At 46.1% G+C, this 26,302-nt stretch overlaps 1 protein-coding gene across 4 annotated transcripts in view; it reads right to left on the bottom strand.

Moving 5' to 3' along the window:
• Nucleotides 1-26,302, bottom strand: part of MBD5 (methyl-CpG binding domain protein 5) — a 271,962-nt gene that overhangs the window by 213,474 nt on the left and 32,186 nt on the right. For all 4 annotated transcript variants that reach the window (XM_033947317.1, XM_033947320.1, XM_033947316.1 and 1 more), the window contains exon 2: nt 12,845-12,926. The gene's annotated coding sequence lies outside the window, so the exon portion shown is untranslated. The remainder of the gene's footprint in view (nt 1-12,844; nt 12,927-26,302) is intronic.

Here is a 26,302-nt window from a genome sequence, read left to right on the forward strand (position 1 = left end):
TTCCGGGAGGCCGCCCACTCCCAGAGGCGAAGAGCTTCGGAGCAGAGGGGCCATGACCCCGTTCCTCCCTGCTTGTTCACATAATACATTGCCACCTGATTGTCCGTGCGGACGAGGACCACCTGGTCCTGCAATATGTGAACGAAGGCTCGAAGTGCTAGGAAGATGGCCCGCAGCTCTAGCACGTTGATGTGACACTGACGGTCTTCTGCCGACCACAGGCCCTGCGTGCGAAGACCGTCGAGGTGGGCTCCCCACGCGTACTCCGAGGAGTCCGTGGTCAGGACCTTGCGAAAAGGCGGAGTGCGGAATAATAGCCCCATGGACAGATTTGAAGAGACTGTCCACCAACGCAGCGATTTCCGCAAGGGCGGAGTCACCGAAATGAGGCGAGACACAGGGTCGCACTCCTGACGCCACTGGGACGCGAGGGTCCACTGAGGGATCCTCAGATGTAGCCTCGCAAACGGCGTGACATGTACCGTCGAGGCCATATGGCCCAGCAGCATCATCATGCGCTTGGCCGACACCTTCGACTGTTGAGAGACCTGGTGGCTCATCCGTACCAGGGCTTCCAACCGCTGGGTCGGCAGGTAGGAGCGTAGGCGCACCGTGTCCAGCACCGCACCTATGAATTGAAGAGACTGCGACGGCCTCAACTGAGACTTTGGAAAGTTTATCTCGAACCCGAGAGTTTGCAGGAAGGCAATAGACTGTCGGGTCGCTGAGATAACCCCCTCCCTGGTCGGGGCTTTGATGAGCCAATCGTCCAGGTAAGGGAACACGTGAAGTCCACGCGACCTGAGGGCTGCTGCAACCACCACCATGCACTTCGTGAATACTCGTGGGGACGCGGCCAGGCCGAAGGGCAGTACCCTGTACTGGAGGTGGAGGTCCCCCACCTGGAATCGTAAGAATCTTCGACAGGCGGGGTGCACCGGAACATGGGTGTATGCTTCCTTCAGGTCGAGGGAGCACATCCAGTCCCCTTCCTCCAAGAGGGGATACAGAACCGGGAGAGATAGCATTCGAAACTTCTCCCGGGCCAGGAATTTGTTGAGCTTCCTGAGGTCCAGTATGGGGCGCAGGTCCCCGGTCTTTTTTGGGACCAAGAAGTAGCGGGAGTAAAACCCCGTACCCCACTGGTCCTTGGGGACCGGCTCGACCGCCCGAAGCTTCAAGAGGGCTTTGGCTTCGGTTATAAGGGTCGGTAGCTGCGAACGGTTGCAGGGGACTAAACTTGGGGGACTGTCCGGCGGCGAGGACACAAAGTTGAGCGAGTAGCCCTCGGAGACGATCCGGAGCACCCAAGCGTCTGAGGTAATCTCGGTCCATGCCTCCCGGAAGGACCGAAGACGGCCCCCGATAGGAAGGGGTTCTTGTGAAAGTGCGGAGGGGAACCCGCCCCGTCCGCTCAGCCCGTCAAAAGGAAGGCGCTGGCTTAGAAGGGCCCTGCGCCGGGGCTTGGGGTTGTCCCCCTCTGCCTCGCTGAGACGGACGTCTCGGAGGCGGTCTCGAGAAAGCCGGGGTCGACTTCTGAGGGTATCGGCGCGGCGGAGGCCGAAAGGGTTTCTGCGGCGGGGGCCTAGGTTTGGGGCGGACCAGGGATGCTAGAGAGCGCTCCTGTTCCGACAAGCGCTTGGTCGCCGCGTCCAATGACTCGTCGAATAACTCGGACCCCACACAAGGCAAGTCTGCCAGGCGTTCCTGCAGGTTTGGGTCCATGTCGAGGGTGCGAAGCCAGGCCAAGCGGCGCATGGCCACCGCGAGGGCCGACACCCTCGAAACCAGCTCAAAGGCGTCGTACACTGCATGGAATAGGTACAACCGCAATTGAGACAGGTTGGACATAAACTTGTCGAATCCTGCTCTTTGGGAGTCCGGTAACGAGTTTCGATATTGAGGAAGGTCCTTCACCATGCCACGCAAAAAGGAGGAAAAGGTGAAGGCGTAATTTAGAACCCTGGTGGCCATCAGGGAATTTGAATAGAGGCGACGGCCAAACTTGTCCAGGGTCCGCCCCTCCCTGCCTGGTGGAACCGCCGCAGAAACCCGTGAGGGCTGAGATTTTTTAAGAGCAGACTCCACCAGAAGAGACTGGTGTGAGAGCTGCGCCTTATCGAACCCTTTAGGGGGAATCGTCCTATACTTCGATTCCATTTTTGAAGGCACAGACGTGACTGTAAGAGGGTTTGACAAGTTCTTCAGCCAGGTTTGCAGAAGGACACTGTTGAGAGGTAGTCTAGGGACCTCCCTAGGAAGAGTGGGGAGGTCCTGTTCCTCCAAAAATTCTTTGGAATACCGAAAGCCTACCATCAGGTCAATCCCCAGGGCTTGGGCCATGTCCTGAACGAAGGATGAAAATGAGGACGGCCTAGCCTGGGGGGAGGGGGTTCTCGACCGCCCCACCGAGGAGAGGGGGGAGGCCTCATGGGAATAATGAGGGTCCCTAACCGATCCCGAATCCCAGGATCCCCTCTCGAGGGTCCTCGAGGGGGAAGGGGAAGTTATCCTCCTCGCCGAACCCTTGGGTGAGGACCCCGGGGTTCGTGGGACACTCTCCCGTTTCCTCGGCGAGGCGGCCCGGGAAGACTTCCCATGGGGTGAGCGGAGGAGCCTCGGGTTGTCGAGGCGCAACTCCGACACCTGCAGCGCCTCGCCCCCGAACGACGAGGAACGGTCGCGCCGAGGCGAGCCTCGGGGCCGCTTAGACTTCCTCGATCGACGCCCCGTCCGAGGTCGCGTCGAGGGCGAGGCGTGTCTGGAAGACCCGGAGGAAGAGGAGGAAAGACGGCGCACTCTGCGCAACTTTTCCTTGGGCCTTACACTCCGCTCAAGGGGTTCCCCCGAGGTCGAGGTCCGGGGCGGGGCCGAGACCGAGGTGAACGGGGCCACCGTACCCGAGACCGAGGTCGCCGAGGTCGGGGCTCCCGAGGGAGCCCAGGTCGGGGCCTCCGAGACCGAAGGCGTCCCGGCCGAGGTCGAGGCCGCCGGAACCGCAGCACGCTGCAACACTTCCAGGGCTCCCGACAGCTCCGATGAGATCAGAGCTCGGAGGAGATCCTGGAAGGCCGGAATCCCCACGAAGGTGGGGAGTTCCGAGTCCGGGGCACACTCCCTGGAGGGCGACCTCGGTTTCGAGTATTCCCTCGGGGTGTGCGGAGTCGAGGTCCGATGCGGGGCCGGGGTCGACCCACCCGCCTTGGCCTGACTCGAGGATGGCTTCTTTGCTGAAGGGGATGGAACAGAGGACTTACCCGAAGCTTGCTTCACTGACGAGGCCTTTGAGGAAGAGGGCCGAGGCGAGGCCGAGGCCCCCGAGGACGCCGAGGCCGAGGTCAAGGCCGGGGCCGAAGCCGAGGCCGACGTCGAGGCCTTAAGCGGTGCGTCGACGGCGAACAATTCGGCCATTCTTGCCTTACGGCGACGGAGGGCCCTGTTTTGGAAGGTAGCACAGCGATCACACGAGTCTGTCGGATGTTCGGGCCCAAGGCAGACGATGCACCACCGGTGAGGGTCAGTGATGGAAAGCAACCTCTCGCACCGGTTGCACTTTTTGAATCCCGTAACAGGATGGGACATCCACGAAGAAAAAGAAGAAGGCCGGGAACGTACCGACGTCCCGCGGCCACGGATTCCGGGAGCCCCCGGAGTCCGATGAAAAACGAAAGACTTTTTTTTTTTTTTTTTTTTTTTGAAGAGAAACGAAAAGAAAGAAACAGCACCGCGAACTAATTCGAAGGAAAACAAACTAAACGCGGCAGCTAGAAGGCAAAAACACTGGAGCTCAGATCCACAGGGCTTTCTTGCTCCGCGGAAAAATTTGAACTGAGGACCACGAGGTGGGATGCGCCCTCTAGTGGGCGAGAAGGCACGCACATGCGTGGTGCAGTGTGCAAACTTGAAACTTTAATCAAGTTTGCTTGAAAAGCTGTCCGCGCCGGGGCTCCGTAGATGACGTCACCCACATGTGAGAATATCATGCCTGCTTGTCCTGGGATAACGTCCATGCTCAACCTCCTCCAAATTGAATAAAATTTTGTGCGGACATTCACTAGTGTCTCAAACTAAATCAAGCACAATTTTTCAACCTGATCTCTATTGATTCGAGACTTACAGGCAACTGAATAGAGGTCACCTTCAGATAACATAAAACTCCACATAACATAAAACTTCAGATAACATAAAACTCCACAAAACATAAACAGCATCTTTGTCCAGGCACTGCAGCCCAACAAAATCTGTCAGGGGACTGAAATTTCTTGGATTAGTACAACCCCTGGTACTAAGTTCCTGTGTAAAGTTTGGAACCTAACATCAAGTTTCAAGTTTATTTAAAATTTCTTATACCACCCAATCAACCTTCTAGGCGGTGTAAAATATCATAAAAACATAAAAACATACCTTAGCTAAAATACCAATTTAAGCTGACAAAGCATCACCAAACAATAACATGCGAAGACTTTTAGATTCAAACAATTTTTATAGATGCAAACATCATCAAATACAGCAAATACAACATCAAAGCACATCAATAATGCATCAACTATTATAATATAATATACATAATAAAAGACAAATTCCAATTTCAATAAACCCCCACTATATCTAAATGTGTTTGAACCTTTACCATCCCTCTCCACTCCCACCCTTCCTCACCCTATAGTACTCTCTACCCAATGATACTCTCTTCATTTAACTATAAAAGCCCAATTAAGAGATCCAACTTAAAATCACACTACGGCCCTTAGGATGTAAATCTTGCAAATAAGAACCCCAGATTTGTATAAATAACATCTTTCGCTTTCTTATAATTCCAGCATCTCTAGCTTCCCAAATGGCCAGCTGATGTAATTGGTTTCGCCAATGCCAAAACTTCGGAGGATCGGGGATTGTCCAATATTGTAATATACATTTTCTAGCCAAACGCGAAGACTTTTAAAAACAAAGACAAACAGGAACAAAAGGTAAAAAGGCAAGAACTACAACAGTCAAAGTAAAAGAGAACAATTAGGGAAAAAACAATGGGAGGGTTTGCTATAAATAATGTTGAACTCAATTGCCCTTAAAAGGACAATTAGGTATCAAAGGCATCAAGAAAGAGAAATGTCTTTAGCTTCGTCTTAAAATTATTAAGAATTGATTCTTCACGTAAGTAATTTAGGATACTATTCCAGAGAGAAGGGGCGGTAACAGAGAAGATAGTAGACCTCATTGTATATACTTCAATGATGGAATAGAAAAAAGGTTATTTATTGGCTGTCGATCTTAGAGTCTTAGAAGGATTATAAGGGGTAAAAAGATTATTAATAAATTCGGGTTGATTGTTTTGTCTGGTCTTAAATGTTAACAGAAGAATTTTGTAAGTGATTCTGTGTTCCACTGGCAAACAGTGGGCTTCTTGCAAGAGGGGAGTAACATAGTCAGATTTCTTTGCATTGAATATAATCTTTACAGCGGTTTTCTGTATTATCTGGAGTCTTCTTATTTCTTTTTTAGTTATGCCTTTATAAAGGGCATTACAATAGTCAATGCACGAAATCACGAGTGAATGAATCAAGATGTTCAAAGACGCAGCATCTAATAGTTTGGATAATGACCTGATCATATGTAGCCGATAAAAGCAACGTTGGACCAGCAAACTATGTGAAAATGTTACAATAAAAAATTTAAGGCCTACTTTTGAGTCCTCATTGCTCCTGACCTGAACTTTGATTAAGGCCATAACTGTAGTCATGGCCCATGATGTACATCTAGAATTTGCACTAAGAAGCTTTGCAGTCAAATGGAAGAAAAGCCTTCGACAAGGTACCCCATGAGCGCCTACTAAGGAAACTGTGGAACCACGGGGTGGAAGGGGAAGTACACAGATGGATCAAAAATTGGCTGGCAGACAGGAAACAGAGGGTAGGAATAAAGGGACACTACTCTGACTAGAAAGGAGTCACGAGTGGCGTCTCACAGGGGTCAGTACTGGGACCGCTGCTGTTCAACATATTCATAAATGACCTGGAGTCAGGGACGAAGTGCGAAGTTATAAAATTCACGGATGACACAAAACTCTCCAGTAGGGTTAAAACTGTGGAGGAATGCAAAGAACTACAAAGGGACCTAAACAAACTGAATGAGTGGGCAGACAAGTGGCAGATGAGCTTCAATGTGGAGAAATGTAAAGTCTTGCACAAAGGGAAAGGAAACCCAATGTATAACTACATGATGGGAGGGATGGTACTGGGAGAAGGCAAACTGGAAAAGGATTTGGGGGTTTTAGTGGATAGGACAATGAAGCCGGCGGCACAATGCTCAGCGGCCTCAAAGAGGGCGAATAGAATGTTGGGCATTATCAAAAAAGGTATCACTACCAGAACGAAGGAAGTTATCCTGCCACTGTATCGGGCAATGGTGCACCCGCATCTGGAGTACTACGTTCAATACTGGTCGCCGTACCTTAAGAAGGATATGGCGATACTCAAGAGGGTCCAAAGAAGAGCAACAAGGATAATAAAAGGCATTGAAAACCTTTCATATGCTGAAAGGCTAGAGAAGCTGGGGCTCTTTTCCTTGGAAAAGCGGAGACTTGGGGACATGATAGAAACTTATAAGATCATGAAGGGTATGGAGAAGGTAGAGAGGGACAGATTCTTCAGATTAGCGGGGGCATCAAAAACAAGAGGGCATTTGCAAAAATTGAAAGGAGACAGATTCAAAACAAATGCCAGAAAGTTCTTCACTCAGAGGGTGGTGGACACCTGGAATGCGCTACTAGAGGAGGTGGTAGGGCAGAGTACGATTTTGGGTTTCAAAATGGGATTAGATGATTTCCTGAAGGAAAAGGGGATTGAAGGGTATAGTTAGAGGGTTACCATAAAGGATATTAAAGGATTAAGGAATAGAATGTTTTAGGTATAAGATCACTTACAGGTCATGGACCTGGGGGGGCCGCCACGGGAGCGGACTGCTGGGCATGATGGACCCATGGTCTGACTCAGCAGAGGTCATGCTTATGTTCTTAAAAGATATAATGACAAAGGGGTGATGTCACTTTTTCATGCAAATTTTTGCCATTTTTTGGGTGCAAATATCTCTTGTATAGTTTTTAATTAATGTCTTTTTTATGCCATTTGAAAGGGCATTGATTTTGTTGCAAAAGTCACCCTGTTTCTTCTTGGGCCCAACCTTGTTTTGATCAAAATTAAGGTTCCACAGACATGCATCAATTGCATGCGCTGATATACTATGGTTATACAGAGCCATCTTTGGTGCCCTACTGTGTAGCACGCAAATGAGCTAGGGAGATGACAGTTTACAATGCAGCTAGCTAAGCTTGTTGTGCTTACCATGTTTTAAGCTTATGACACATCTTTGCTTAGATGTATTTTTATAGTCAAAGTTGTTGCAAAACTGTGGTATATTAATTACCTTGTGTTAATCTTTGCAGTGGCTGAGCCACTGCAAGGTCAGCAAAACTGGCAATCCCATCACCTAGGGGCCACTGCTGATAGCCATGCAAGGTACCAGCCAAGGGTTTCAAGTTTTATTTAGGCATAATACAAGAAAAGGCATAGCATAAAAGAATTGCTTAAACAGCAGTGTGAAAAACCGCAAATAACTTCTCGTCTGGCTCTGATCCACTCCCGCCTCCCTCCCGGTATCCCGGCCTTACCTGGTGGTCTAGCGGGCTTTCGGGGCAGGAGCAAACTTCCTACGCTCCTACCCCGTGCAGATCGCCAATAGGAAATGACTGCCGTGAGTTCCTGTAGTCTCTCGAGACTACGACGGGAGCTCACAGCAGCCATTTCCTATTGGCGATCTACACGGGGCAGGATCGTAGGAAGATCGTTCCTGCCCTGAAAGCCCACTAGACCACCAGGTAAGGAGTAATCTGTGAAATGCTGAGGCGGGAAGGTCCTAAACTATGCTTTCCCCCCCCCAAAAAAAAAATTCACGGATAATCGAAACCGCGAACCCCGAAACCGCGAATAGGGAGGGGGAATTGTAAAGGAATAATTCTCAGCAAAGTCCTTCAAAATGATGACCTGACCCTCCTTTATATTTTCTTTCATTTCCTTCAGATAGGCACTTTGGTGCTTCGAGATGAAATGGTGGCAGGCCAGGTTACAAATTTTGCCAACTAATTCTGAAGTAAAATCATCTAAGTATAATTGCCAAGTTTCAAGGTTATTCCAAGCTATGTGAATTCATTGCTTAATTACAATAATATCATCAGGGTCACTTTCTTTAAAATAATCGCAAGATATTCCTCCTGAGGAATCCTCCCATGGCATTTTTCACACCGCTGTAACATGCAGTCCTTTGAGTTAATATCACAGTTTTTCTCTGAAGTAATTTGTAGTCTTCTGGAAGTGAAATAGCAGAAAGCATAAGTTTCACATTTTGATGAATTGTACAGATACAGACTGAATGAGTTCCTAATGAACTGACAGTAGCACACCATTTTAACCTAAGCTTACAGAATTTTGAGAACCTAATTTCAGGTCCTTACTTTTCCTGATAAATAGTGTAAAGTTCCTTCAGGTTGTATCTTTTCTGCTTTGCTATCATTTCACCAGGAAGGGAAAGGGGAACGGACCGGAGGGCGCAACCGCAGAGCCCCTTTAATGAACAGGGTGACATCAGGGTCGTCGGTCAAGGAGTCTTGTTCCCGTCAAGCTTGGAAACAGGAAAGACCTGCTCCCTGTACTTTCAGAGAACCTACCGAGAGTCCCATCTGAAGTCCCTCCTGCAAAAAGTCCAGGACTACTGAAATTGGAGCTTGCCAGGATTCTATAGCCTTTGCCACACACCAGTGCTGAAAAGACTTCTAGGCCTTAGCATAGGTTGCCATCGCGGATGGCTTCTTCACTCTGAGCAATGCAGTAATAACCACATCTGAACAACACTTGCTTGTCTCTTTTAAAAAATTGTTAAAAACCTACTTGTTTCAAGATGCATTTGACTTATGAAATGATCTTTTTTTAAACTCATATGTTTTTAAGATTCTCTTCTCCTTTTCTTTCGTTTTTTTTATTTCTTTTTTTTTTTTATTTATTTTTTTTTTTCTTTCCCCTATTTATACCTATTGTACTCTCCCCTCTATGTAAATTTTAACAAATAATGCAACTGTAACTTTCCCCTTCCTTCCTTCTCAATCATGTTTGTCTAAATTTGTTTTGTCAACTGTCCAAAGTAGTAAAATTGTATGTATTACCACAATCTGCTGGTTTTTAAATTGTACATCGCTTAGAAATTTGTAATAAGCGATACATCAAATGTAAATAAACTTAAACATGTCAGGGCCATCCATTCAAGAGCCATGCTGTAAACCTAACGTGTTCCTGATTCTTAATAGGGACTGGTCCTCGAGTGAGAAGATCCATTTGGACTGGAAGTCTGAGGGCCTTCATCCCTCTGGAGATGAACTAGGTCTGCATACCATGGTCCATGAGGCCAATCAGGCACCACTAGGGACTACCAAGACAGGAAATGAATTGCAATCCTGCAAATGACTCAGCAGAGCATGGAACAAAAGAAACCCAACAGTGTCTGCAGTATAAAAACAGCAAGCAAAAAACAAAAAAGAAACTGCAGACTGATATGTACAAGATGTTTATTTTACCCAATATTAAAAGCGGTAACCAATACCACCTTTTTACAAACCAAAAGACCCAACACGGTCTGTGTTTCAAAAAACACGCCTTCTTCAGGGGTCCATGGTAAATAAGGTAAACAACCACAATTTAAAATGGATAAAAAACAACCGCCTGTGTGTGCAGTGGATCGACGATGCAGCGCAGAGCAGTTGTCCAAGCATGGGCCACAGGGGAAACACATTCAAGAGCTCGTTATCTGGCCATGGTTGAACAAACGCGTTCAACCCCCTCGCTTCAGACCTCAGATCTTTGGCTGTAAAATGAGGCATCTTAATGTTCACCGCTGAGGCCATCAGATCCATCTGTGGCAGCCCCATCCGCCGAACTATGGTGGAGAAGAGAGATCATTCTCCGGGTCAAAAGTCTTCCAGCTGAGAAAGAGTCCGAGGTAGAGAGTTGCGTGGGGACATAAATCCCACCCGTCCCCACCCGTCCCTGCCAAAGTCCCACCCGTCCTCGTGAGGACTCCCACCCGTCCTCGTGAGGACTCCCACCCGTCCCCGCGAGAAATCCCTCCGTCCCCGCGAGGAATCCCTCCATCCCCGCGAGGAATCCCCTCCGTCCCCGCCCATCCCTATAAACTTCAGAAATAGATATTTCATTTAATTATGCTACTGAATTAAAGGCTCTGGTAGAAACCCATTTAAAAATAAGCAAAAAGACTTTATTAATTTGGAAATATTAATTGGAAAGAATACATACTTTGTAAACGGGTTTCTGCCAGAACCTCTAATATTTATAAATTTTTATCAACACAACTAATATACTACTTTATCCTGAAGCAAAAAAAAAAAAAAAAATAGAATTTTTTTCCTATCTTTGTTGCCTGGTTTCTGCTTTCCTCATGTTTGCATTCAATTCCTTCCATCCACTATCTCTCTTCTCTCTGTGTCTTCTATTTGCTCTGTTACTGTGCCTCTCCCTTTCTCCCCCCTTCCAAATTGGTCTGGCACTCATCTTTTTCCCTCCGCTCCCCCCATAGTCTGGCACCTCTGTCTTCTTCCCTGCCAGCGTCTTCTCCCCACTCCCTCTTCCCCATTTCCTTTCAGTGTCCTTCTCCCCCGCCATCTTCCCCATGTCCTGTCAAGCAGCATCTTTCTCCCCCTCTGCCTTCCCCATGTCCTTTCAGCATTCTTCTCCCCCCTCTGTCTTCCCCATGTCCTTTCAGCGGCCTTCTCCCTCCTCTGTCTTCCCCATGTGCTTTCAGCATCCTTCCCCCTCCTCCCGTTTTCCCCATGTCCTTTCAGCGTCCTTCTCCACCCCTTTGTCTTCCCCAGTGCTTTCAGTGGCCCTCTCCTCCCTCAGTTTTACCCATTTCCCTTAAGTGTCTTTTCTTCTCCACTCCACCTTTCCTCCCTCCTTGCCCCTTTGTGGCGCTTCCCCACCCGACCGACAACAGAACAGGCCCGGTGGGACAAACCTCCCTGCCCTGTAGCCGCGAATCTAAATTACCTTCTTACAGCAGCTGGAGTATTGAAGCTGCTGTAAGAGGTAATTTAAATTCGCGGCTACAGGGCAGGGAGGTTTGTCGGCCGGTCCTGTTGTCGGTCGATTGGGGGACCTGACCGGCTGTGCACACTCCCCGGGGCGGACCACCCCCCTCCTCTTTCGTACGCCATTGCCTTCTTCCTACCTGCCCTGCTGCACACAGCCGACCGGAAGTCTTCCCGATGTCAGCACTGACGTCGGAGGAAGGGAGGGCTTTGCTTAAGCCCTCCCTCCGACGTCAGTGCTGACATCGGGAAGACTTCTGGTTGGCTGTGTGCTGCAGCAGGGCAGGTAAGGAGAAGACTAGCCTCGCGGCTCAAGTGCACTGCGATCCAACCCCGCAACCCTCGGAGGCGTCCCCACGGGATCCCCGCGACCCTAGGGAGCATCCCCTCGGGATCCCCGCGACCCTAGGGGGCATCCCCACGGGATCCCCGCGACCAAGGGGGGACCCGCGGGATTCCCGTCGTCCCCGTTCCCGTGCAGCTCTCTAGTCCGAGGCTTGTTGTCTCCTGCTCTTTTTGAATCGCTGATGCAATCCCTGAAATGGTCTTTTGTGTCATTTGGCCTCCCAAATATGTACAAAATCTTCAGGAGCCTCAAAAATTGCCCCAACCTGAACTGCAGGCCATCCAAGGTCTGCTATCTAGTAAGGACTTGGGGCGATGGTGTGTCACACTAGCCTTCAGGTCATCTAGGTCCTTGAAAAAGAGCATTTGCCCCTGACATGAAAGCCTGCCTGCCCACTGTCTGATCTAGAGCATCCATTAGAAAGAGATAGCATAGGCCAAGACCTTGTTCACAACTCTGATGAGATCATGCAGAGCATCAGCAATATAATTCACCTCAGAGAGCAGCCCCCTTTCCCTCTCCCTGTCTCTCCAGGGCCCCTTCTGTCTTCCCCCCCAGAGCAAAGCTGTCTGTCCCCAGCACACCTCCCCCCCAAATCAGCCCCCTTTCCTTCTCCCTATCTCTCCATGGCCCCTTCTGTCTCCTCCCAGAGCAAAGCTGTCTGTCCCCAGCACACCTCCCCTCCAAAGAAGCCCCTTTCCCTCTCTCTGTCTCTCCATGGCCCCTTCTGTCTTCCCCCCAGAGCAAAGCTGTCTGTCCCCAGCACACCTCTCCCCCAAAGCAGCCCTCTTTCCCTCTCCCTATCAATGGCCCCTTCTGTCTCCCCCAGCATACCCCCCCCAAAGCAGCCCCCTTTCCCTTTCCCTCTCCCCCTGGCTCCCTGTATTGATCCCCCTCCTTACCCTCCCTCCATCCCAGCGTCTTCTGGCCTGCTCCTTTTCAAAGCAGCCTGCGATCGTGGTGGCCGGCTTTAGCGAACCTAGCAGGCCGCTCTCCTACTCGGTAGCACGTTCCCTCTGACGTGATCCCGTATGTCAGAGGGAGCGTGCTACTGAAGTTGGAGAGCGGCCTGCGAGGTTCTTTAAAGCCGGCCACATTCGCAGGCTGCTCTGAAGAGGAGGATCATCGGCGGCAGCGGTGAGTGAGGGTGGGAGGTGTGTTCCCTGCCGAGGACGCGGGCAGGGAGAGAGCACAGTCGCGTGCCTTCAGCCACCACATGCGCCTCCAGCCCCTGCAAGTGCCGTGAGGTGTCAAATAGAATACTGCCACAGAAGCACACCTCAAGGCACCAGGAATAACAAATTTTCAAGAGCGCATGCGTGCTCTAGGGTTTTATTATTATAGATTGTACATACCTTAGATATTTGAAAACCAAATTTTGTGTATCCTTCTGTAAAATATGTTACATATCCAACAAATGATATTATCCATGAGAATCTGAAACAGAAAATGATTTTTATTCTTCCAATATTAAAAACACAAAAACAGACATACTGTATATAAAAATATCACAAAATATACAATATTTAAGCCCAGACATTGTATTTTCAAATACATTAGGACAAAAATGATTAAAAAATGCAACTAATGATAGACGATAATATTGATATACATTGTACGTTCAACTTTCTTGATGCGTATATAACTCAAGCATTGCAGGGTTTCAAGGAAGGTTTAGATAAGTTCCTAAAATATAAGGGAATTGAAGGTTACAGATAGAAAGAAGAGGTAGGTTACAGAAATGGACAGGAACCACATCACAGGTCATAGACCTTATGGGCCGCCGAGGGAGTGGACCGCTGGGCGCGATGGACCTCTGGTCTGACCCAGTGGTGGCAACTTCTTATGTTCTTAAGCAGATCAAGCAATATTCTTAAACCAGACTTATTTTCAAGTTAATTACTTTTTTCTTAAAAGCACAGGACAAGCAGGTGCAATATAGTTCCCAAAGAAATAGACATGTAAAGGTTAGTACTGGAGCAGCTCTGTCTCAGAGAGGACTTACTTTCTGTCTTTTGGCCTACAAAGAAATCACTAATCATATGGGTCTGTTATTTGTGCAGGAGATATAAAGGAGAAGTAAACAAGGAGAAAGCATAATTTGATTTCTTAAAGTTAAAAATGTATATTAGTTTGGAGCAAAAAAAGGGAAGTGGGGAAAGGACACAAATCAAACCACTGTAAGGACAATCAATTTATTGAAACATTATAAATCAGCAGTACATATATAATATACATAAACCCCATCTTTTACTAAGGTGCAGTAGCCAATTTAGTGCACGCTAAATGCTAACGCGTCCATAGAATATAATGGACGTGTTAGCATTTAGCATGCGCTAAATCAGCTACCGCACCTTATTAAAAAGGACCCCAAAATGAGGCAGGCATAAAAATTATTTCCGTGTTTCGGCTAAAGTAGCCTTTTTCAGGGGTGTATGATAGAAGCCTATAGAAACAGAACAGCAAAATGAAATGAAATTAACCATAAACATATAAACAATTTACAAACATATAAGATAAAAATATAATAAAAATGTAGAATCATAAATATAGACAGACACCATAGCCGAAAGCTAATAAGCTCTTCCAGGGCCCATAGAAGCTTATATTACTTTATAAAATACTAGTCTTTTGGATTTCTCACATAGTTGTTTCGTCATAAAATCTGACATATCATGAGCAGTATATCTATTAGACTTCCTTTTGAGATTGGGAAAAAAATAGAATGATGGATGAAGAACAAATAGTGAAGTTAGTTGATGCTTTTCTAGCAAAGCTTCCATTTCATATAATGGAAAGAAAACAGAAATGTTTTAAAAATCACCATTTGAATCTCTTAGTACTAAAATACATGGAACAAAGGGCTAAATTACAAAAGCACATACAATCATGTCCACAAGAAGAGCCTTCAAACAGATTTAAAGAAACTAATATGGAAGATCAACGGGAATAAACTCATATGCAAGATTCTGTTTATCATTTATTAAACTTACTTGCAGCACAACTCAAGGCAGTTTACAATAAAATATAATAATTTAAAAAAAAAATCATTAAAAATAGGATAGTACACTACTTTCATACAAAAAACATAAAGCCATTCATTGTCTAACACTGCAAAAGTGCATTCTCTACTAAAATTTACAGTTAATAGAAAGCACGTTCAAAGAGATGAGTCTTCAGAAGTACATGAAACCGAGTATATGCGGGCCGTTCAAAAAGTATCAGACCTTAATTTTTCTTGCGTAAACAAATAAAGCTAGGGAGGCGTGGTTTGGTGCACGTATGTAGGCAACTTTAATGCGCATGCTTGAATTGTTTCCCACCTACCGAAACTGTCAGTCGCCGACAGACTGCCGATGAGTGAGAAAATGTAAGTGAGCACCGTCAGATTTTTGTTTTTGAATAAATGACAGAAAAAGTTGAATTTTGTGTAAAGCTTGGCGATTTCCAAGTGGAAACAATACGCAAGATTCAACAGGCCTTTGGGGTTGAAGCAATGGGCACCACACAGATAAAGGAGTGGCACAACCACTTCAGAGATGGCCATACATCAGTGGAGAGTGAAGCACATTCTGGTAGGCCCTCAACATTCATAAATGAGATCGTCATTGACCAAGTGAGGACCCTAGTGATGCATGATTGTCGAATCACGATCAGAAAATTTGCAGATGAGGCGAGCATCAGCGTTGGATCCGTTCATTCCATTTTGACTGAGGATTTAGGCTGAATTTCAGCGAAGTTCGTGCCAAAGCTGCTAACGATCGAGCAGAAGCAACTCCATTTGGAGATCGCACAGGACATGCTGGAGACAGAACAGTGGTTCCAACTTCTCAGCACAGTGATCACTGGCGATGAGTCCTGGGTTTATGGGTACGACCCAGAAACCAAGTTGATGTCATCACAATGGAAGCATTCAACATTCCTGAGGCCAAAAAAAGCAAGGCAGGTCTGCAGCAAAGTCAAAGTCATGCTGACCGTCTTCTTTGACTCCAGTGACATGGTTCATCACGAGTAAGCACCACATGGCACAACTATCACCAATGGGTACTACCAAGAGGTTGTGCGTCGCCTTCGTAACGCTGTGAGACGCAAATGGCCAGACCAGTGGGCTACAGGCAATTGAAAGCTCCATCACGATAACGCACCTGCCCATTACTCACATTTAATACAACGTTTCCTGGCCAAACACAACACACCTGTGATTCCTCAGGCTCCCTACTCTCCCGACATAGCTCCATGTGACTTCTGGCTTTTTCCCAAGCTGAAAGGGACCAGATTTCAGTCAAGAAACAACATCATGCAGAATATGACAGACCAGTTGCGAGCAATTTCAAAAGAGGCGTTCCAGCGCTGCTTCCGAAAGTGGCAGAACCATTGGAAGAAATGTGTGGCAGCCCAAGAGGACTACTTTGAAGGAGATTAGTATAAGATTGTTGTGTCTGAATACGAATATTATTTATGAATAAAGGTATGATACTTTTTGAACAGCCCTCATATGAAGATACCAAGCATAAACTAGTCGGCAATAAGTTCCATAAGGCTGGCACATTTGCAAAGAATGCTGAATTCCTAGTTCACTCTCATTTCGTTTTTGAGGGATGAGGAATCACTATGCTGTTGTCTAATAATGATAGAAGAACCCTTGATGGTGAATATGGAATAATTGAGTGTAATGTTTTGTAAGTCAAGGTTAAAATTTTAAACTGTAGCTGAAAATAAACAGGTAACCACTGTAACTGTTTTAATAGAGGGGTTACATGATCATATTTACGAGCGTTACTTAGAATTCTCACTGCCATATTTTGTAATGTCTGAAGATGTTTTAGTAGTGCTTTAGGCAGACCCGCATAGATCACATTACAGTAATCTAATTTCATTTTAATATTATTACTGCAGACACACTTATAACATGGTATATGATTCCATATAGGTTGCACAAATCACATCAGCTGGTTGCTTAAGGGCTTCACAAGTCCCAAGCATCAGGTCACCATGACATCTAAAAATTAAAGTTGGCACCCAGAAACTTATACCTCTGAACTTCTTGCTGATGCTGAAGAAAAAAAAAGTATACTGCATCCATTGTGGCTGTCCTTAGACAAAAGCCTTAATGTGTACAAGCTCTGGCTCAAATCTCAGTCTCTCAAGTCTTTTTGAGACTTGCCAAACACTGTGATATTTTTATATACAGTATGTGTCTGTCTTTATGTTTTTAATATTGGAAGAATAAAAATCATTTTCTGTTTCAGATTCTCATGGATAATATCATTTGTTGGATATGTAACATTTTACAGAAGGATACACAAAATTTGGTTTTCAAATATCTAAGGTATGTACAATCTATAATAATAAAAGCACTGTGGGGCCGATGCAAAAAGCCACGTGCCAATAGCTGATCATGTCATGTCTACTACAAAATTAATGAAAAAATATATACTGCGGCAATGCAATAAACAATACAAATGATAGCTGTATTAAAAACAGGCAGTAATCTGCAACTCGTTGCCAAAAAGTTCCCCTTCTTGTCAGTATCCGAGTGGTGACTGGCTCATACACTGAAAGAAGGGGGACGCTAAAAAACCCAAACAAACAATGGGGGTCACTGAAAAAAGGGGCATTTAAAAAAAAAACCCCAAACAAAAGGGGGTTACCGGGTCTCTATCAGTCCCTTTGAAAATCCCTAGTAGTAAAGTCTCCCCCAACCTAATCTCCACAAAACATTAAAGTGACCTGATCCCATCCCCACCCCAAAAATATCCTTAGTATTCAGTGGTACCCACCCACACCCTATGACACCCCCCCCCCACAATGTCACCCTATGCTGTGTATTTGCACAAGGGATAAAGGTAAAGAAAGACCATTAGCTTCTGCTGGCATTAAACACCAATGTAATAACATCATGCTATAAGTTTTGTGCATAGTTTGCAGTCATCCCTGATATATCTGGCTATAGCACATCCTAAGTCTCTCTAATGTGGTATGGTCCTGAATGCAGGAGAATACTGGACTAGTGAGGGTCCTGCACAGATCTTTACATATATGAGGTTTGTTCAAACAGTTCCAGGACAGTAATCATGAAAGCATCTTAAAACTATATAAAAAGCCTGAAGCTTTGAAGGGAGTCAACTGGATTACTAGATGAACAGGAAATGAAATTGGTAATCAAGGAGGATAAGGCCATAGCAGAAAAAATAAAATGAGTTATTTGCTTTAGTTTCTACTAAGATGCTGGAGCAATAAAAATAAAAATAAAACCCCAACCAAACCAAACCTGGATCTCTGAAGATGAAGGTACAAAAGAACTGAATCAAGTACCGTATATATAAACAGATTTTGGGGCCACAAAAAATGGCCCATAAATGGGGATCTCCATTTATATTCAGGTCAGCGCTGACCTGCCCCCCTCCTGAACCTGTTGCAGGCCTTTGCTGGGCCTGCGGTAAGTCCTGGTGGTCCAGCGGTGGGCCAAGACAGGAGCAATCCCTCCTGTCTCCTGCCCCAGCCAACTTTAACAATTTTTATCTCCCACCCGCCTCCTCCTCCCCCCAAGGTACCTTTTAAATCCCTGGTGGCCCGGTGGTGGGCTGGGACCGGAGGGATTCCTTCCATCTTCTGCCCTAGCCAAGTTCACGGCAACCAATCAGCTAGCGGCTCTGCACAGACAGGAGCAGACTTCCTTTGTTCTTTTTCGTGCAGAGCTGTTAGCTAATTGGCTGCCGGGAGTTCTCATGATCTACTAGGAACTTAACAGGTACACAGAGGGTACGGGAGGGAAATAAAAGTTGTTTAAAGTCATCTGGGACAAGAGACATAAGGGATCCCTCCTGCCCCAGCCCACCCCTGGACCACCAGGGATTTAAAAGTTATGTCTGGGTGGTGGGGGGGGGGAGGGAGATAAAATTGTTAAAGTTGTCTGGGGCAGGAGATGGGAGAGATCCCTCCTGTCCTGGCCCACCAGGACTTATGATAGGCACAGCGGAGGTCTGTAAGGCATCGGGAGGGAGGGGGGGACAGGGTACAGAACCTGGCAGGGCAGGAAGGAGGAGGACTGGGTGAAGAGACTGATATGGCAGGCAAGGGAATAAGGGAGGGGGCTTGATGCAGAGACTGGCAGAGCAGGGAGGGAGGGCAAACAGGGTGCAGAGTCTAGCAGGGAGGGAGTGAGGCTGGGTGCAGAGCCTGGCAGGACAGGGAAGGGATCGTCTAATGCAGCAAAGATACAAATTTTTACCACCACTCCCATACCTTTTAAAAAACACCCACGCTCCGTCCTACCTTTTAAAAACACCCCCCACACTACCATAGCCTGGTGGTCCAGCATGTATCAGCATGGGCAGGAGGCAGCTTTCCGCGTTGCTGCCTGGGCCAGCCCCGCTTCCTGACTAGCTGCTGTCAGTTCTCGCAAGTCCCATGAGAACCGATGGCAGCCAGTCAGGAAATGGGGTGGGCCCAGGCAGCAACGCAGAAAGCTAAAAAGCTGCCTCCTGCCCGTGCTAATACATGCTGGACCTTTAAAAAAGTAGGACGGTGGGTGGGATGTTTTTAAAAGGTTGCAATGTCAAATTCCTGTATTGTTCTGTCTTTTTTTGTTATAATTTGAAAACCTGATGCTGAACTTTAGATGTTCCTTGTTTTAGCTACATTCCTGCATTTTACATTGGTGATTGTATTTGTTTCCTGGCTTTGTTTCTAGATAGCATCAATAAAAATTGTTTGATCATAAAAGGTAAGACGGGACGAGTTAAAAAAAAAAAAAAAGATACAGGGGTGGGGAGTGTTTTTAAAAGGTACTGTGGGGGGACAGGATTCAGAGCCTGGCAAGGAGTGTGGGGCTCGGTACAGACACTGGTAGGGAGGAGGGACAGGGTGTACAGCCTGGCAAGGAGTATGGGGTGTGGTGCAGAGCCTAGCAGGGAGTGAGGGGGGCTGAATGAAGAGCCTGAGTTCAGAATGTTTTTTTCTTGTTTTCCCCCTCTAAATCTAGGGTGCGTCTTATGGTCAGATGCGTCTTATGGAGTGAAAAATACGGTATATTGTGTGCATATATGAAAAATGAATGGAAAAATGGTATTACAATTAGTACTATTATGGGGGCGGGGTCTGGCCTGTGACTTAGCCTGTGTTTTAGATTTCAGTCCCTTAATGTGATTGAATTTGACACTCCTGTTCTATAGCATGAGTCAACTCCGACTGGTCAGACCCTTCTTCCACAGTCATCACTTCGCAATACTGATGCAAATGTTAGCATTGTCTCAACTGGACTATTGTAGCTCCCTTTATGCAGAACGCCACCCTCATCCGCAAACTACAACCGATTCAAAATATAGCAATACGACTTATCTTCAAACTAAAAAAATTTGACTCCATATCACCCTATTTCAACAGACTTCACTGGCTACCAATTGCTGCAAGCATTAAATTCAAAATATCATGAACAATGTATCACATCTTATATGCAAGATCAGCTGACCTCTCATAAACCTTTTCATCAACTCTCTGTCCAATTCAACCAGAAACATCAAGAAACTTCTGATCCTCCTGTTTCCTAAATGAATTAAGTACAAGCAAACATTTAACACTTATCACCTACATCGGTGCAAAGACCTTGAATAGCCATCAAAACGGAACCCTATTATCTCAGACTTTGAAAAAAAAAACAAAAAACCTAAAGACTTCTCTTCAAGACAATATACTCCATTGATAATTAGTAGCTTGCCCTATCTCATAAGAACATAAAAATAGCCTTACTGGGTCAGACCAATGGTCCATCAAGCCCTGTAGCCTGTTCTTACTGTGGCCAATCCAGGTCACTAGTACCTTGCCAAAACCCAAGTAGTAGCAATATTCCATGCTACCAATCCAAGGCAAGCAGTGGCTTCCCCCATGTCTTTCTCAATAACAGACTATGGACTTTTCCTCCTGGAACTTGTCCAAACCTGTCTTAAAACCAGCTATGCTATCCGCTCTTACCACAACCTCTGGCAATGCATTCCAGAGCTTAATTATTCTCCGAGTGAAAAAAATTTCCTCCTATTGGTTTTAAAAGTATTTCCCTGTAACTTCATCGAGTGTCCCCTAGTCTTTCTAATTTTTGACAGAGTGAAAATGCGATCCACTTGTACCCGTTCTACTCCACTCAGCCATCTCTTTTCCAAGCTGAAGAGCCCTAACCGTTTTAGTCTTTCCTCATACAAGAGGAGTTCTGTACTGGGACCGGTGCTATTTAAATTATTTATAAATGATCTGGAAATTGAAATGAAGAGTGAGGTGATTAAATTTGCAGATGACACTAAACTGTTCAAAGTTGTTAAAATGCATTCAGATTGTGAAAACTTGTAGGCGGACTTTAACAAATTGGAAGACTGGGCATCCAAATGGAAGATGAAATTTGATGTGGACAAATGCAAAGTGATGCACACTGAAAAGAATAACCCAAATCACAGTTATTAGATGCTAGGGTCCACCCTGGGGATTAGCGCCCAAGAAAAGGATCTGGGTATCATCGTATTCAATATGATGAAACCTTCCACCCAATGTGCGGAGGCGGCCAAAAAAGCAAACAGGATGCTAGGAATTATTTAAAATGTTATAATGCTTCTATATCGCTCCATGGTGTGACCTCATCTGGAGTACTGCATTCAATTCTGGTCTCAAGTTTATTAGTTTTAAGTTTTATTAGGATTTTATATACCGCCTATCAAGGTTATCTAAGCAGTTTTACAATCAGGTACTCAAGCATTTTCCCTATCTGTCCTGGTGGGCTCACAATCTAACTAATGTACCTGATTAACAGCTGGTTCTACTGGTTGGTACTTTTCCTGTATCTTCAGTATTGCTCCTTGCCAAAGCAGTCGGAACCAGAAATATACTTAGCATATAAAAAACTTCTTTCCCATAATAAATTGTAAAGGCAACAATAGAGAAAACAACTACCAACCATAACAAAACTTCAGAAACACGTGAAACATAAACAGAGATCCAATAGCCAGAAAGGGTGGGGCTCTGGATTCATCTGCTGCATCTAGAGGAAAGAAAATTAACAGGTAAGAACATAATTTTTCCTTTCTCAGCAACAGCAGCAGATGAATCCAGAGACTAGTGGGATGTAGCAAAGCAATCCTCAATCAGGGTGGGAAGCAAACGCCGCCTCCGCAATAACCAAAGCCCCAAAAGCAGTCTCTGCATACATCGCCACATCCAACCAGTAATGCTTAGAAAAAGTATTCTTAGAAGACCAAGTAGCCGCACGACAAATCTCCTCCAAAGAAAAACCTCTGGACTCCGCCCAAGAAGTAGCCATCGCTCTAGTGGAATGAGCATGAAGCTTGTCCGGCAACCGCTTACCTGACATCAAGTAAGCGGAAGTAATGGTTTCCTTGACCCATCAAGCAATGCAAGCTTTGGACGCTGCCATACCCTTGTCGGGGCCCGCAAATAATACAGAGAGGTGATCTGAATGGCAAAAGTCGTTAATAAGGTGGAGATAGTGTAGAAGTATCCTATGCACATCCAGGAACCACAGCGAAGAGAATTTCTCCCCCCAGTCCTTCTTCTGGAAGGCTGGAAGGAAGAGAGACTGGTTAACATGAAAGGTGGATATCACTTAGGAAGAAACGATGGAACAGTCCTAATAGACACACCTGAATCTGAAATGCGCAAAAAAGGATCTCTACAAGACAACGCCTGCAACTCAGACACCTGCCTGGCCGAAGACATTGCGACAAGAAAAACCGCTTTCAACGTCACATCCTTCAAAGTTGCTTTTGACAAAGGCTCAAAGGGAGGCTTTTGTAAACCCCCAAGGATAGCTTTAAGACTCCACTCCGGACAGATCTTTTTAATAGGGGGACGAATATGTTGCACCCCTTTTAGAAATCGAACTACATCAGGTTGTGAAGCAAAGGGAAGAATGAGCCACATGGCCTCTGTAACAAGCAATAGCGACCACTTGAACTTTAAGTGAATTATAGTAGAGAATGACATGGGGGAAAAAAATATTTCCCCGTCACTGCACTGTCCCCGGCCCACCGTCTTATTCACTGCCCCGTCACCGCCATTCCCTTCACCGCACCCTCACCGTCACCCCATTCACCGCCCCGTCACCGTCACTGCCATCCCATTCACCGCCCTGTCAATATCCCCGCAGCATCCAAACAAGCCTCAGTACTGCAATATTTAGTTTATTCCTTCCTTATAAATCAAAGTTCTGGCTGCTGAACTGGAGAAAGAGATGTTCAGCTGGCAGGGCTTTGTTTATAAATTTTTATCAACACAATTAATATACTATTTTATCCTGAAGAAAAAAAAAAAAAATGAAATAGAATTTTTTTTCTACTTTTGTTGTCTGGTTTCTACTTTCCTCATCTTCTCATTCAATTCCTTCCATCCACTGTTTCTCTTCTCTCTGCGTCTTCCATTTGCTCTGTTACTGTGCCTCTCCCTTTCTCCCCCCTTCCAAATTGGTTTGGCACCCATCTTCTTCCCTCCGCTTCCCTCATAGTCTGGCATCTCTGTCTTCTTCTCTGCCAGCATCTTCTTCCCACTCTCTCTTCCCCATTTCCCTTCAGCATCTTCCGCATGTCCTTTCAGCATCCTTCTCCCCCCTTTGTCTTCCCCATGTGCTTTCAGCGTCCTTCTCCCCACTCTGTCTTCCTCATGTGCTTTCAGCGTCCTTCTCCCCACTCTGTCTTCCCCATGTGCTTTCAGCGTCCTTCTCCCCACTCTGTTTTACCCATTGCACATCAGCATCTTTTCCTCTCCACCCCATCTTTCCTCCCTTTTTCTCTCCCTGCCCCTTACCTTCTCCATCATTTTATCTGCCATACGTTGAGCCCATTTCAGAAAGCCCGTGCTGCATTTGAACTGCACACAGCCACTTGCAAGGTAACCGCCGCTACTTCAAAAGACAGCTTAAGTGAAGACTCAATCTTCCTATCCTAAATGTCCTTGAGCGCTATTCCTCCCTCAACCGGCAAGGTTTCTTGGTAACCGCAGCTACCAAAGCGTCCACCATGGGGGTTCTTATATTCGTCCAGCTCGTCCTGAGAAACTGGATACAACTTGCGCATAGCCTTTGCGACATGGAGACCACCCTTTGGCATGCTCCATTGAGCTGAAATAAGCTCTTGCATCGCCTCATGGACCGGAAAAATTTAAGCCGGTTTCTTCATGCCCGCCATAAGAGGATTAGCGGACCCTTGCGCATATGGATCATGCTGAGAGATATTAAGGCCCTGTAGCGCTCCTGCCCAGAAACCGGTCTCACAACGGAAGAAGAACAGCTGACTGCCTGCCCAGCCACCGATGTGCACTGAAGCGGAACGGAAGCAGCCGCGAGTGCAGAAGTAGGCCGGACTTCAACCACGTGGGAAACAACAGATCCCTCAGGTGAACTCGCCGAACAGAGGCCCATTGGTGTTCACTGCTTCCCACTACGGGAACACCTTTAACCGCCTCTACCGCCATTACACACAAAACTAACCGCTGAGCAACCCAAAACTGGCAGCCAACCAAACAAAACCGCGTTCAGTGACCCTCTAGCAACCAAACCGGCAAACCAAACAAGTAAGCAGAAAGAGAGCTAGAAAATAAAGTTTCTCTCACCCAATTTCACCTTTGTTAAGGCTGGCAGTTCCAGACTGGATCGGACAGGAAAGTACCATCCAGCTGCAGCACTCTGGCCCCAATCTTCTTCTTTTTTTTAATTTAGGGAAAGAAGAAAAAAATAAAGAACCAGGAATAACCTCAATCCATTGGAGAGGAGGGTGAAGCAGGGACCTGGGGGGGCCCAGGTGTACCTCCCAAAGTTGGCACCGCTCAGCCAAACACCCCTATCTACCTGAAGAGAAAAATTTCCACAGAAGAAGAAATAATATTTCAGCCAGAATTCAGGAGCTTGTGGAAAAGCGACCATCCCCTGCTGGAAGATAGAGAATACTGAAGATACAGGGAGAGTGCCAACCAATAGGACCACCTGTTAATCAGTTCTCTATCTCCACCTGCTGATATATGTAATGTAATGTAATTTATTTCTTATATACCGCTACATCCGTTAGGTTCTAAGCGGTTTTCAGAAAATATACATTAAAATTATAAGTAAGAAAGGTACTTAGAAGTTCCCTAACTGTCCCGAAGGCTCACAATCTAACTAAAGTACCTAGAGAGTAATAAAGTGCAAAGTAAGGAAAGAGAAAAAATGATAAAATAATCAATCTAACAAAACTGTGTGCTTTGAAAGATAGAAGAGAAGAGAGAAAGGAATAGATGCAGAAGGAGGAACCGTTGAAAAAAAGAATTCTGGAGAAATTTAAATGATAGAAATAGAAAAAAAAACCAAAAAAAAAAAAAACCTTGACTTCAATCCACAGTTTCAGCTTCCATATAAAGGACTTTTACAGGTAAGATATTTGGTTGATAGTTCTAGGCTGTCCATGTCTCCTCTTCTGTGATGGTCTCCTTCTTGAAATCCTTTCCACCTTAGATCGCCCGTGCTCCAGCTGCCATCTCGAATAGCCGATCCAAGGAGACTGCTCCAGAAGAGGCCTGTGGTGGTTGTAAGAAATTCCTCCTCTTGAAAAAGCCACTCGGTACTGATTCTGGTACATGTTGGTGCTGTAGGAGCTGGGACTGACGGGTGAACCTCTGTTTTGTTGCTGCTACCTTCCCCACAACGCATGGATTCTCAACAACGGTGAGAAACTCCTGAGAAAAACCAGGCCGATGGACGCCGGGATTTCGGAGAAGAAGTTTTCAGGTTCAGGGCCTGGCATGCCTTGAACATGCCGCTGCCACCGGAGCCAGGTGCGCAGGAGACAGGGAGAAGAGGCAAAGAGGATCGCTTCGACCATAGGGCACCGAAGCTGGATATCGGGGTTGAGTTCCTCGCTCCAGCACGATCTACCAGGTACACCCTGATATCTGGCCCCGCGGGGAGCTCCCTCCAGCTCCTCCGACTGTAGGCCAACGACCGCAGCTCTACAACTGCCCAGGGAACTCAGCTCGAATCGTCGCCTCTGGCTGCCCGCCCGAAATCCGTCGTCTCCCCTTCCGTTTCCAAACAGGGGCGAGCTGCAGCACATATCCGTCGGCACACAGGACCAAAGGATCCAGACCAATTCCTCCACAGCTCCAACCAGAATGAAGTCCCGGTCCGGTCTCTCCCAGCCGCCACCACACAGTCCATCGACCCTCAGTGCAGGCTCATCAACCGCCGAATCAAAATCAACGGTCAAATCATAAAAACAGTAAGTAAATTGAATAATATATATATAACAAAGGAAAAGAAACTTAGAAAAAGAAACTAAGATCTATGATAAAAGTAAAAATTGGAAATCGACAATAAAAAATTATAAAAGACAAAAGAAAGGAAGAAAATAAGAAGTTGTCAGAAGGAGACGGAACAATAGATGACTTAACGGTCTGCCATCTTGAAAAAAAAATAAATAAATAAACCACACATCTACCAGCAGGCGGAGATAGAGAAACTGATTAACAGGTGGTCCTATTGGCTGGCACGCCTCCTGTATCTCCAGTATAGCTCCTTACCCAAGCATCCATAACCATCAATAGGCATAGCATGTAAAAAACTTCTTTCCCATAACAAATCTCAAAAGGCAATAATACAGAATACAACCATCAATAATAACAAACTTCGAAAGTTGGAAAAGAAAAACCCGACAGACAATATCCAGAAAGGGTGGGGCTCTGGATTCATCTGCTGCGTCTAAAGGAAAGAAAATTAACAGGTAAGAACATAATTTTTCCTTCAGCAGATGAATCCAGAGACCAATGGGATGTAGCAAAGCAATCCTCAA

This window comes from Geotrypetes seraphini, chromosome 5 (genome assembly GCF_902459505.1).
Source record: "Geotrypetes seraphini chromosome 5, aGeoSer1.1, whole genome shotgun sequence".
NCBI classification, from domain to species: domain Eukaryota; kingdom Metazoa; phylum Chordata; class Amphibia; order Gymnophiona; family Dermophiidae; genus Geotrypetes; species Geotrypetes seraphini.